Source organism: Catharus ustulatus, chromosome 3 (genome assembly GCF_009819885.2).
Source record: "Catharus ustulatus isolate bCatUst1 chromosome 3, bCatUst1.pri.v2, whole genome shotgun sequence".
NCBI lineage: Eukaryota > Metazoa > Chordata > Aves > Passeriformes > Turdidae > Catharus > Catharus ustulatus.
The window spans coordinates 57,412,663-57,425,914 of NC_046223.1; the positions used below are offsets into that span (position 1 = coordinate 57,412,663).

At 39.4% G+C, this 13,252-nt stretch overlaps 1 long non-coding RNA gene across 1 annotated transcript; it reads left to right on the forward strand.

Moving 5' to 3' along the window:
* The first annotated feature begins 9,468 nt into the window (after window positions 1–9,468).
* Window positions 9,469–12,206, forward strand: LOC116994433. Its single transcript, XR_004417483.1, has 3 exons — window positions 9,469–9,577; window positions 11,431–11,514; window positions 12,097–12,206. It is a non-coding gene; the product is annotated as an uncharacterized LOC116994433 (long non-coding RNA).
* Window positions 12,207–13,252: the final 1,046 nt, after the last annotated feature.

Here is a 13,252-nt window from a genome sequence, read left to right on the forward strand (position 1 = left end):
CTAAGCTGCTTATAGAAATATTGTCCTTTGTTGCAAACTGATCCATTGTTTATTATAATTTGTTCAGTCTTTTTTCTTTATCAATGTAAATATTATTTTATGAGCAGTATAGATCCCATAAAGTCTTTTTGCATTGTGAGGCATCAATCTAAACGTTATAAAATTTAAGAGAAAATAAGTGCTCTCACTAAAGCAGTTGGTTTTTCTGTTTCATTCAAAGAGAAGTCAGTTTGTTAATAATAGAAGCTCATTTAACAATGATGAAAGGATGTTAAGTAGCTGAAAAGCTGCTGCAGGTCAGAGTTTTAGCTAGAGCTGTATGGCAGTTAACAATAAATCAGTTATTACTTTCCCCTCTGGTAGTTTTACAAAAAGCAATAACTTGGACCAAATTAAAAGTCATTCAGGTGTCCATGAGTAGAAAAGATGCAGCCACTCTAATGCGTCATTTTTTGCCCTGCAGACACCTTAAGTGTTTCCAGTAAGGACTGCATGAGGTGAAGCAACTGCCCTGAAGTTCCTGGGGCTAAGGTGGCTGTGCAGGGAAAGTGCTCATATGCTCCCTTGTTGCAGGTAGGAGAGAGCATCTCCCCACACCACTGACCATCCTCGCCATTGCCACTGACCTCACTAACAGCAGGTCTTATTCCAGGCATTCTCCTAAATCTTGGTGCTGAATACCAAGTGTGGATCACCATGGGTTTAATTTTCTAAGTGTGATTAACTGTCTGGCAGGCAGGATGTAAAATGTTACACTAAGCTGGTTTTGGTGGGTTTTTTCTTGGGGGTTTTTTGGGGGTTTTTTTTTTGGGGGGGGGATGTTTTTATTTTTTGTTTTGTTTGGGTTTTATTTGTTTTGTTTCCTTTTCAAAAAGGGGAAAAACCAGCCCCAAACAACCAAGAAGTACAGATTGCTATACAGATTAGACAGTGGTTGAGTGTCTTGCAGATCTTACCAAGTATATTAGCAACTGCTCTTCTTTCAGTAAGATGATAAAGAGTAAAACTTTGCTGGTTCTTTTCTTAGTTTGCAGCAAAGAACTTGGGTCCATAATGTCAACAATTTACAGAGTGGAAGGAAGCCATTTAATCACTGCCAATGTGTCTATTTATTATGCAGCATGTAGAAAGCCTCTGTGAATTTTCTCATCATTGCCTTTGAAATTACCTGTTATAAGTAAGCTGCGCAATTACTTCTAAAGGTGATAAAGTGTTCAAGCAATCTCATTATTCCTGGAAAATGTATCTTAGGAGTCTTCAGTCTTCCAGGAGGCTTTTTGCTATCTCACACAATTACTTTATTAGCAGATCAATTAGCATTTATCAACTGTGTCTCATCATGATACTTTCAAGACTCTTCTATTTAATGTCTAATGGCCACCACTACGTCACCTTAATGAAAGTACACAGGTCACGGCAGTGGTGGACCAAATGTAGTACAGTGCAAGTACCATTATATGGTATTATTATGTTAATAAGTACTGCATAGTGCCTTTCAAATGCACTTCAAAAGAAGTTGGAGGAAGAGCTGATAGACTTGAGGAGAAAGTACAGGAACATGAGGCAGGAGTTTGAAATGTGCTGCTCTTGACATACGCATATGTCAGTGTCTCGCAAATGCACTGTCACGTTGTCTAGGTGATGTTCTAGAGAAAAATAGCAGGGAGGTAAGAGGGCTGTATCTCAAGTAAGTGTGATTATTTTGAGGAGATTACTCTCTGATTCTAAGAGGATGTTCAAAGAAAACTTATTGAAGAATTTCTCTGTGAAAGCTCTCCACAAGGTAATTCTGTACAAACTGCAAGGGACAGAATGCCTCTAAGGATGATTTTGTAGGGCATTTTGTCCCCAAAGTGAAAGTTAGCTGAATGTAGTGTCATATTTCAAACTATATCCAGAAGAATCTAATTAATTGAAGTTGGTGTTTTGACAGCATATGTTTGAATATTCAGCAATTATTTTTATCCAGACCCACTGAAGAGCTGAAGTGAAAAACCAATTATATTTTAGTAACACACAACCACTTTTACCCAGCTACTTCCTTTAGTCAGCAGAACTAATCTTGTTCTAGCTATATGCTTTTGACATTTTGTAGAGTTTGAGAGTAAAATATTGAAACTCTAATTCTGAGAAGGGTCAAGGTGAACTGCAGCATGTGTTTATGCAGTTATAAATTCCAAGAATCAATTTTCAGAAGGAGAACAGAGTAGGATATGCATTTTACTGGTTTTCCATAAGGTTGTGGATAACTCATGATAACTATTACTGCCTCAGCAACCACCTATTGGGGAATCATAGAATGGTTTGGTTTGGAAGGTACCTCAAACATCTTCTAGTTCCAACTAGAAGGTTCCTGACTTTCTTGTGCTGGGTGTCAGTCAATACTAATAACATGGGCAATTAAAATTATTACTGTTTTATAAAATTATACTTTTGTCATATTCCAAACATTTTGAAAAAAATTTGGTGTTAATTATAGCAATAGGCAGGTAACTCCCAGAATGCCAAATGTTTTCTATATTCAGCCTCCTTCTCTCTAGCCACAGATTTTAAGAAATAAATATTAGTGTACAAAATATTTTATAGTTTGTTTTTGTTTTTTTTTCTTGCAATGTTCTGTAGTCCTTAGGCTAGTGTACTGATAAACACAATATCAGAATATAAGCCCGCCAAAGTTGTGCTGACACTCTGATTCAGTAACAGCAGCAAATGAACAGTGCTTATGACTCAGAAGAATTCCTTTTCCAATATTCACCTCTAAGTAAAATCCATCCATATTCCATCTGTTAATAAAAATGCCTTGTATTAACATTGAAATCTTACAGAAAATGTTTTTACAGTGTCATTTAGCTTACCAGAAGTGGTATTTCCCATATACCACCATTTTAGTGCTGAGGTTTGCACATTGTGATAATTCTGTATGCTCGTTGGTTAAGATCTGAAGTTTTATTTTAAAAAAGACTTGGCTTTTGCTTCAGCAAAACAGTTTGTTTGAGAAAGAAGGAGAATTCTTATTAATGTTATCTAATAATTTCTGCTGATTAATTAATTCTGCTAATTTAATTAATCTACAAGGCTTGTTTCTTCAGTGCTTTCTTATAAATATAAACTTTTATAAAAAAAAGTTAGGGGTTTTTTTTTAACGTTTTTGAAGGACAGGATGTTGACAGTATTTGTGAGAGATTAACAAGACCAGATGCTATTACTTTTTTTCTTTAAGTTAAAAGCAAATCCAACAAAATATCTCCTGGTTTTGTTTCCACCATTCAATGGATTCCCCATTTCTACTGTAAGTCTTCCTACTGGATAATCGTGAAAAGTATAATAATAAAATTGAAGAATCATGGTAGTCATGAAGTCTCTGAGCTGCTCATTTATCATGAGAACTGTTACAACCTGAACACAATTCTTCAACAGTTCAGAGTTCACTTTCAGACAACAAAACGTGGTGTGGAGGCGAGCTGAATTTATTGTCTAAATCTGTGATACCCTTCTCTAAGACTCTGCTGTCAGGTTCAGAGCAAATGAAAAGGGCTGACAGGAGTCAGCAAGAGCTCTGTCAGATGTAAATGTGGCATTACAATAGCCACAGAAGCTCTTGAATGGTGTTTAAATATAACTGTAATTTTGGGACAGGGCAGTGAAAAGCATTTGAATTCGTCCCAAGTATAATGGGCGAACACCTGTGTAGTTTTTTTCTGAGGGCAGGCTGGAACATCTTAATCATTTCATTTTGTTCAAAATGGTCTGTATACAAAAGTAATGCAGACAAATGGCATCGCTGGCTGATCTGGAAATTGTGCCCAGGTGGCACTGCTCCAATCTCTGGCCACTGTCTGAGCAGAGTAGCCAGTCTATTAAGAGGACTTGTAAGTGGTATTTTCTCATGTTATTCCTTCTTGCTCTTGGTGATTTCCCACTGCAGCAAAGAACTAAATTATACGAAAATTGAGAGAAGAAAGGAGGCCCTACAATGACCAAATGCTTCCTCTAGACTGTATGTGTCTTACACAAGCGCCTCTGCTCCTGCTGGCACTAGTGACACCCAGCTTCAGTTGCCTGGTGGCACTCTGATCTTGCTGTTGTGATACTGCTTTAGATCATACCACCTGTGTTCTTTCCTCATTTCAGTTTTCTTGGGGCCTTTTGAGGACTGGGGCCATCTCTGTGGTGATATAGTGAGGGGGGGCACACTGCCTGTGCCACACTCTGCTCTCTTGAGGCAGATACAAGTGCCCCAAGAGCTCAGCAGGCTACACTGTGGACACCCAGAAGACTTTACTAGTCCACAAGTGACCATTGAACACCTCTTCCTGATTCTCAACACTTCCCAGGAAACCTCCTCACACTGGTCTGTGCCCCAGACAGAAACTCTTTGAGTGGGGCAGGCACTAAATGTGCCATTGTATGCAGTATGATGGTAGAACTCCAAGAATCAGGCAATTTGATTAGTGCTGAAGACATCTCAAAATAGGCTCTTTATAGGAGACAGTAGTTTGAAGTGAGACTATGAGCTTCAGATTTTAAGCACTGAGCAGTCTCTTTGCCCTTTTCTTTGGGGCATTTAGGGATGTACTGGTAGCAGCAATAAGGTAGAAGAAGTGGCTGCCCTGTGATTTGGCTGTCCTAGTGCATCACTCCACTGCTTCAGCCTGGTAGGGTCAAGTAACATTGCCTTGTATTTTCTGTCCATCTTTCAACTTAGGAGTTACCTGGGACGCAGATTCATTTTTTGAAAGGCAGCCAGGAGGTCTGCAGCACTTCAGGCCGGCAGTGTCCAATATAACATAACGAAACACCCTCATCCACCTTCTCACCATGACCAAAAGAATCCAGAATTTAAGATAGTTCTCATGACCAAAAAACCCCAGAATTTAAGATGGTTCTCATAATTGCTAGAGAATTGTCTGAGGAGTCCTGACCACATAAAAAAGACCATCTTGAGAAATAATTTTTTCACTTATCTGCCACTTGGACTAGATTCTGGGTACAACTTGACACACTGACTTTCAGCACTTTCAAATTTATTTTAGCAACCAGTTTTGCCAGTGAGATTTTCTGTCTTCTGTGCAGATTTGATATGAGTAGCAATATGCACATCAACATCTGAAAACAAAGTAGGATTTGTAACTGCTACCAGAGTAGCAATTCCACAGGTTTCATTACAACCCACACATCTTTTTTGTTGGCATTTTTGCTCTTCCTGGACATGTGCTCATTTTTCATGACTACAGCATCTGCAGCATGACTGTGAATGGGAAATATTCACCTTTATATCCATTATGCTTTCTTTCTCATTAGCTATTCATGGCATGAAGCCATTCCTATTACAGGAACCTTTAGGAAGATGGAATTTCAGTTTTTCAACTTTCAAAATGTAGAGATGTGATTGACTGTTGAAAAACCGTTTTCTAACTCATTTAATTTGCCTCAAGGAAAGAAAAAAAAAAAAAAGAGGAAAAAGAAATCCACTTCTTTCTAGCTATCTCCTGTACAAGTGTCTTCTATCATTCTGTTTTCATGCTTCTCTTTTCTAAATAAATGTTTTAAAATTTTGAAAACACAGTTACTAGAAATCACTTGGCCAGGGATTACAGTAATTTTGCGATTATAAGCCGCACTGAATATAAGCTGCACTTCCGGGTGCCAGCAACTTTTCATTCTTTGTCCATACATAAGCTGCACCTGATTATAAACTGCACATTACAATACAGAGTGTGATAAAAGGTATCTGTTCTATCACCACCTGTTGAGGGTGGGGGCAGTGATCCTTATCTCAACGGCAGATATTCTGCTAATGAGCCGTCCACTGAAACCAGGCAGGGCATTGTTCTTTATCTTTTCACAACCCATCCTTCCTCCAGCGAGGCATTTTCTGCTAATGGCCCATTGGGTCCCACTGTGTGTCTGATAAAATTACTGCATCCCATTGGAAGTTGCTCCAGCCAGGGGGAAGAGCCCAACATTTCTTACCAAGATAAAAACAGAGGTTTTGGGACACTAAGGGAGCCCCTTTCTCCACTGGACTCCAGGGGAAAACTGGATTTCTCCACATCACCACTGGACCTCCGGAGGGAAACTGCACCTTCTGCAGGAGCACTGCTCCAACTGAATCACATCTGTCACTGCAAGAGGACTGCAACCACCATTTAATGGGACTGCTACCAACACCCTGCCTGACGGGGTGTCAGGTTGTACTCTGACTGTGTCAGGGTTTGGAGTTTGTTTCTTTGTAGTACTGTATTTCTATTTTAATTTCCCTAGAAAAGAACTGTTATTCCTAATTCCCATATTTTTGCCTGAAAGCCCCTTGGTTTCAAAATTATAATAATTTGTAGGGAGGGTGTTTACATTCTCCATTTCAAAGATAAGTTCCTGCCTCTCTCAGCAGACACCTGTCCTCCAAACTAAAACAGCAACTTTTTGTTCTTTGTCCATATATAAGCTGCACCTGATTATAAGCCGCACTTTGGGTTCGGACCAAAATTTTAGTCAAAATGGTGCGGCTTATAATTGTGAAATTACTGTACTCTGTAAGCTCTCTTCATGCCACTGTAAACTGTAAACTCTCTCATATGGAGAGGGGAGCTCCAAACTCTCAGAGTCTGCCTTGTGGCCTGAAGCTGGTGGACTTTACAAGTAACTGCAAAGATTTATATGATTGAAAATATATTTGGAGTGTTTTTCCCTCTGTTTTTCCACTCTATGGGAAGACAGAATAGTTGAAATGTTAGCCTTTTGAGATCAAATACTCTGTTTCAGTGCGTTTGTCATTTAGCAGTGCACAGAAAACTTTTGAAACGATAGAAATGTTTCTTCTGAGATGGTCATAAAATCATAATCTCTATCTCTTAAATAATTTATTTTTAAATTAAAATGTTCATGCTAAAGTAAAAAATTGCACTTAAAAATAAGAAAATAAAGAATCTGTTCTTTTCTTTCTGATCTTTGATTAAAACTAGGTATTTTGTTCCTCAATTGTATCTTTAATCTCTATACTGGAAATTGAATGATTTCTACAGCTATTTAGTGTGGCATTATGTGTTGTGAAAATCCAATTTCATTTGTGAGATAAGCATAAATACCACTGTAGTTGAAGTTTAAAATGCCAAAGAACTACATTATGGGGAAAGATGAAACATTTTACTGTATATACTGTATTCTGAAGTTTAGTGAATGTGTTCATGAGTTCAAAAAGATAGCTGAGATGTTTCTAATGCAGTGTTGTGGAAATTCTTCTCTAAACACCCATTATTTTAGCCTACATGTCTCTTGCAAAGGTACTGTGCACTGAATGACTCTTCTCAGTGGGAAGACAAATGGTGCTGAATGGCTTGTGTCCATGTTCTCTGAACTGTTATCTCCCAAACTGGTTGATCACATCAAAATGTCCTTTGAGAAGTTGGCCTCAGCCAGTGTTCATACCCAAGCAGGTCTCAGAATCCAATGGGTGAGTATTAGTCAGCTAAAGCTGAAATTTAGCTATAGCTAAGAGCATAAAGGAGTCTAGCAATTTTACAGCAGGGATAATGGAGTTCCATTGCCCTGGAATATTCTCTGGCATGAGCTCAGGTACTGGTTTTGGTGCGGGCATGGGGATCTGCCCTAAAGCATATGATGATGGTAGTACCTTTGTGTTTGGGTGGAAACTCACACAAGTGCTTTTCAAATCTTCTTGTGAATAGCACTTGCGTGACTGCCGGTGGCAGGGCTAGCAGAGATGTTGTTTTATTTCATTTGCAGTAGAAGTATGTGTCCTGTTCTGCACAGCTCGGAATGAAGTACTGGCTCAGGGCTACGTGTGGTCAAATCATCATCCTAAATACAGCCCACCTGGCCAGCTCATGATGAATGCCCACATTGACCTGCTCTTACCACTAGCCTCAAACAACAGCTACACTGGCCCCTGTGAGACAGGATACAAGTTTCTGCACAGATCCATTTGAGACTTTGATACAGGGTTGATTTACCTGTGGGGAGAAGGGAGAGATGGTTAGGGTGTACTTTGATGAGTGTGCAGCCAGAGGCCTTCTGGATGCAGTCTGACCTGGGAGTGTGTGTGTCATGCCTCATTAATGAGGTAGCTGGAGATGTTAAGCTGCTTATTTCTCCCTCTAGTTTAGGCTGTCCACTTTTTTCTTTCTTTTTTACATCTTTTACTTCTTTTACATCTCTTCTTTTACTGTCTTACCCAGCGTTTTGTGGCAATTCTTTCATGATAGCCTCTTTTATTTAAGATTGATAATTTTTATTTTATGAGCCTTTCATTGGCCCCTGATAGATAACTTGGCTGGCATCCACTCTTTCTGTCATTCTGGCATGATTATTTTTGCTGAAGGCTGCTCATTTAAGCCGTCACAGACTAATCATGTGGAACTCAAAGACCCAGGAAGGACTGGAGAAGCAATGATGGGCAAGAGAACCCTACTAGCCCACCCAGTAGAAATGGACAACTCAGCTGCTCCCTAACACCATCCAAGGGGTGGGAGAAAGATTGACCCTGGAGTGAAACCCACTGAGAGCAGTTGGTGGGAAAGGACAAAACTGGGGAAGGAGGGGCAGTAAGGTGGACTGAGGAGGAGCAAAAGTGGAAGAAAAGAAAGAAAAGGCTAAGAAGTGTTTAACTGAGTAAAGGCCAGGCAGCTTGTCTGATAGAGTCCTGAACTTGATGGGTGCAATCTTTTACTTAAATCTGATTTCTGACTGCCTTTTTTGTGTCTGTGCTCTCTGCTCCAAATGTGTCTGTGCTAATACTGGTGAACCTTAGCCCACACAAGCTGGTGAACAGGAGAGGTCTGTGCAGCAGGAATGAGCCTTGAACTCCAGGGCTCCAGGGGCATGTCAGGAGCAGTGGGGGCTGCTCCTGGAGAGACTGAGGAGACTAAAAACAGCAGTGGCCCATATACTGTGTGTGCCACATGGCACTAGTGGACAGATTCCAGTCCTGATGAGCAGGAGAGAAGGAAGAGGGCTGGGCCACCTGTCCTCTTCTTGTTCACCTGAGGGCTGTGTGAGGCTGTGCTTTCTGTCTGTGTCTACCTGTGTGGCTGGATGGGTGTGCAGATTGAGTGCAGCTGTCAGGAGTGGGTGCTCTGCCTCTCTTCTGCCTGCACTCAGGGAGAGGGAACAGCAGCAGCCCCATATCCGTGGGGCTGACAGAAGGACAGCCCATGGCTCCCGCTGTCCATCAGGTTCAGCTACCTCTAACACAGATTAAGTTTCCTCTTGCCAAACCCATGAGCACTGTTAACTTTTATGGATTCCTTGCCACATCAGTAAGTTAACTTTTGACACTCATCACTCCTAACCCACTTTTACCTGCCACTCTCTGTGCAGGGGACTCAGTGGTCTGTGACTTCCTTACTGCCCTGCTGAGGTGTCTAATCATGCCTTTCAAATAGTTACTTGCTTAATTTTATGCCTCTTTCGTCTCACCACTCATCTTTTTATTTTCTTTTAAGAAAACTGCTCCTGCTAAGCATGCAAGTAAATGAATACATTTATTAAGAAAAAGAAAGAAGAAGCAAGCTTCTGCTGAGGTACCTGGGATAAATTTTGTCTCTACAACATTTTCCTGGTACGGTGTAGTTATTACATTTTTATTTATATGCTTATTATGATTTTTTAAAATGTGTTTCAAATTCTCATACATGTTCCTTAGTATCCTGCAGGTGCTGTTGTGCTTTTAACTGAATACTACAATGTAAAGAGAGAATGCCTTAAGTCTTACTTGAAGACTATTATTTACCTTTTGAACAGCTGGGTTCCTTCCCAGCTACTCAAAAACCAAATTCTGGCTTGCCATGAGCAGTAATGTGCACATATCTTCATAAATAAATTTAATAGATTGCCTTTGATAGAACAGCAGTGTCTGAAATGTAAAGTTAACATCTAAGAAGAATATCTATCTATTTATTTTATCTTTAATAAAAGGTGAACCCTGCATACACATCGGCCTTCATGAACAGATTATTTGAGAAACAGCGTGGCATAAAAATGACAAATATGTGAGTTGTGACTAAGTGAAAAAAGGTGTTTTGGATATGTCAGGACAAACTTGCCTGTGATGAGAACTTTTTCCATGCTTGACCATTTAACCCAGGTTCCATATATTCATAGGGAAATGTGAGATTATTCAGTGAATACACTGAAAGATGTGAGGCTCAGATGAATGAAGTAAAGCGTGTCAGACCTCTGCGTAAAATTCTCAGTCAGATATAAAAAAAATTAATTATTTTCTGCCTGGAAGCTAAATTGCAGCATTTTGGTCCAGTGATTAGTTCCAGTGACTAGAGAAAAGTAGCTCCACCAATTTGGATTGTAACATCCCAAAGGGAATGAACAGAAGGACTGGAAACCCTGCTGGATCTGTGGGAGAATAAATAATTGCAAGACTCTGGGGCTGCACAACAGGAATGTAATTGAATGCATCAACTTATCTCAGAAGGGATGATGAGAGTCCTTAAGAAGATAATGCCTTTCGGATACACGTGTCAGAATTTCTAGAACAGTAAGATTGCCCCTGGCTGTGATGTGCTCTTCATGGGTAAAGGTATATGTATGCATTCTACTGACTCTCTAATGTGGTTTCTGCCTTTATCTTTTATAAAATTCACCATGACTGAAGCTATGAAAGTCAGAATCAGAAGCAATGATTCTGATAGCTAAGATGCTGCAATTCAGCATGTTCATAAATCAACTCAGTCTGCTTTGATGTTGATACTGTGGCCCACTCTTTTTTACCTCTTCTGCTTAGTCTAACAGATACATTTTTTTTATTATATGAGGGTGGTTAGTAACTAATATTTATGTTCCCTGAAATACTTGTTCCATATGCAATCACGTCAAATAATTTAATTGGAAAAATAAATAGGACAAAAAAGAGATGGAAGAGAAAAGTTGAAAATCAGAAAGGCAGGGAAAGAAGGGATTGGAAGAAGCACCGACTAAGAAGTGGAGAGGGAAAACTAAAACTGGAGGAAAGAAAGAGGTGGAGAAATTCAAGATCAGATTCCTTAGTAAGAGAAAAAGAAAAAAGTGGTTCAAGCAGAACCAGTGAAATAGAATCAGCGTCCAGGAAAACTTCTTAAGAAAAGTCTGAAAATATATGTAAAGGGACAGAAAACCCTAAAAAAACATATTTAAGGCAACTTTCATGTGAATGCTGTAAATGTAAGATTTTGCATAAATTCATCTGAATGACTTCTAAAACTAAAAGAACTGGTCTAATAACCTTGATAATCCATTAATATAAATTGATGTTTTTCTTCAATGAGTTCCTGGTTTAATAATTCATGGGGGGAAAATTATTTTTAAAAAAAGATATTTAAAAACACTTTAATTTAAAATGTTTGTGGTAAAAGCTCCCATAAAAGTCTTGGCAGGTTTTTTTTCAGAGGTTTATTACCCTTATTTTTGCATCTGTTTCAGCCTCCAATGATCTAACTTCAACTTCATCTCAAAGACCTATCAAGCAGAATGCAGAGCCCTCTGCCAAATTTCTGTCCTTATGAGGTACTTAAGCATAAATGAAGTCACTTCTACAGTAATAAAATGTTTCAAGGTTTCTGAGTCTTGTTATAAGGAATGTTTTAGGACCAATTTCATGGCGCTCTTCTTGTCTCCACTTTTATCCTGCCTGTTTTTTAATACCCTTCTTCAAATGGACTCGATAGTCTGGTAGCAGGCAGAGATGATGGTCTCTTGGGGTTTCTGCTGAGCTTCTCCCAGTTTGTACACCTAAAGACAACATTAAGCTTTTGGGAAAGGGTTTAAAGTGTAGACCAAATGCTGCTGAAGACAGTACTGGGTCTCTAGGATTTGGGTTACAAGCTTGAGGCAAGTGTGGCTACTGACCAAGCAAATTGAGAGAGAGGCAGTTAATGTTCATTTTCATGTGCACCTATATACAATGCTGCCTTCCCAATCCTTTACCTAGATAATAATTTTGAAGTAGCAATGCTTGTCCTAGCAGTACGGCATTGGGACTTTATCCCTGTATTAGATGCCTTTTCACTCGAGTGTTCCTTTTTGTTGGTGTCAGACTGATGAGTAAGCAACAGCACAGTACAGCATGAACACTATTCTCTTTTTCAGCAAACTTTGGACTTCAGAATTGTTAGTCAAATTAGTTTGACTACAGCTTCTGAAATGGGTGCCACAATGGTCAAATACCTCCAGTGCTCTGGATTCTCCAGAAGGCTTGGAAACCTACTGAAGGTCCCTGTTCCTGGCTCAGAAATCTCAGTCTGCCACTTCAAAGCTCCTTGTATGTCTCATGCCCTTAGTCATCATTGCTTTTGTATCCTATTGAGTTATTATTAAATTAATGTCTTTGTCTTCTAGTATTTGTGTCAAATCTTTCTGTCTTCATTTAAATGCCAGTTTCATGATTTCTATTTGTGTAGCCATTAACATTCACTGAATCTCATTCACTCAAATATAAATGTCTTTTGTTTTCTTTAGCTTCATTTGCCTGAGATTTTGTCTTTTCAGCTTTTTTTTGGTGTGTGACTTCACTACAGCTGCAAGATTTCAATAGTTCTAATTTTAATTCCCAGTTAAGTAGATTAAACAAACTAGTGCCTTTTAAATTCTGCATATGTTCATGTCCTGTTAGCCACCATCCTCTTCCTTCATGCCAAAATAAATCCTTCACTTAAATATGATTTTGCTGCAAAGATGTGTATTGTATCTGGTAGCAAGATTATTTTTATAACTCCTTTTTCATGCATTCCCTTTATTGAGTATACAGAGGTGATGTTTCAGCTGCATTTCATAGAAAGGGTGGAAAATTGTTCAGGTTTGTAAGCTAAACAGCAAAACCCCCAATGCCCATGAGAAAGCCCTGTGGACTAAGCATCCTTTTGCACAACAAGATCATGGGGCTAATTTCAGGACAGAATAAGGAGAAGGGATAGGGAACTTTTGCATAGAAATCTTGCTGATGGAAGTGTACAAACTTGTCCTGGGTAGTGAACAAAGATTTTTGTGGTCCCATAAAAATGGGCTTAGGTGTGTGTGCTGTCCCTGGGTGAATATAGAAGTTATTCTTGTCTACTCACCCTTAAAAACACTGTGGTCCCAGACTCAGTGAAATGTGTGTTTCAAAACTAGCATGGGAAGGGTAGGGGCGAAGCGAACAAGCTGCACTCTGCTCGTTGCTGCCAGCTTGCTCCTCATCTGCAGGAGGGAGAAGTTGCTTTTTGTGTTGCTTTTGGCTACAAGAAGAATTGAAGGCAAGTCACTTGGA